Raw genomic sequence first — 1,069 nt, forward strand, 5'->3', positions numbered from 1 at the left:
CACTAGCTAGGACTTCCAATATCACATTGAATAGCAGTTGTGAGAGTTAGACAAAGTGAAAGATTTTAATAGATATCTCTCAGTACCTGCCAGGCAAAAAATCAATAAGAATACAAATTGATAACAAAATTATCAAACTTTATTTAATTATAAAATATAGCACAGAGAACTTGTAGAAAACATATTTTAATACAGTACACATTACTAAAATTGCAACATTTATAATTTTTCTAAAATGGACTATATGTTCAGCTATAAAGCATGTTCCAACAGACTTCATAGCCCTGAAATCATACTGAGTATATTATTTATCCTCCACGGAATTAAGAAACAAATTAAAAAATATATAATAATGAGAAAACCTCTAATGGTCTAAATATTTAGCACTACTCCTCTATGTAACCCAAGATTCAAAGAAGAAGACACAATATAAAGTAGAATACAGTATGAGCCAAATGATATTAAAAAATGTGGCTTAATGAAGCATAGAATACAGTGATAGCAGTGCGTAGAAGAAAATTAATAGCTTTAAAATATACATACTAGAAAAGAATAAAAAGCTTAAAAGTGATTATCTGTTTAGAAATTATCTGTACAGTAGAGAATGTAGCACAGAAATAAGTTGGAAATGGGTTAAAATTAATAAAATAGAAAACAATACAGAATATAGAAAATCAACAAAACTAAAAGTAGGTTTTAAAAATTTGTAATAAAATTCACAACTCCTTGGGGTAACTGTTCAAGAAACAACAAAAGAAAGCACAGACTTCCAATATCAGGAATAAAAAAAGAAGAAATATTTCATGTCATACAGATATTAACAGCACAAAAAGATACTAATAAATTTATGACATTTATATTGAAATTTTGATATAAAGAAAAAAATAATAGAAAATATACAGTGTACAATATCTATAATTAACCTCTCACACAGAAATTTTAGGCTCAGATGACTTTTTTTGAGAATTCTTTCAAGTAATTAAGGAAAAAAACTTGAATCTTAAAGGAATTATTTAAAAAACAGAAAAAGGAGAAATATTTCCCAGCCCACTTTATGATGCTAGCAAAA

This window comes from Propithecus coquereli, unplaced genomic scaffold (assembly GCF_000956105.1).
Source record: "Propithecus coquereli isolate 6110/MARCELLA unplaced genomic scaffold, Pcoq_1.0 Scaffold180, whole genome shotgun sequence".
NCBI classification, from domain to species: domain Eukaryota; kingdom Metazoa; phylum Chordata; class Mammalia; order Primates; family Indriidae; genus Propithecus; species Propithecus coquereli.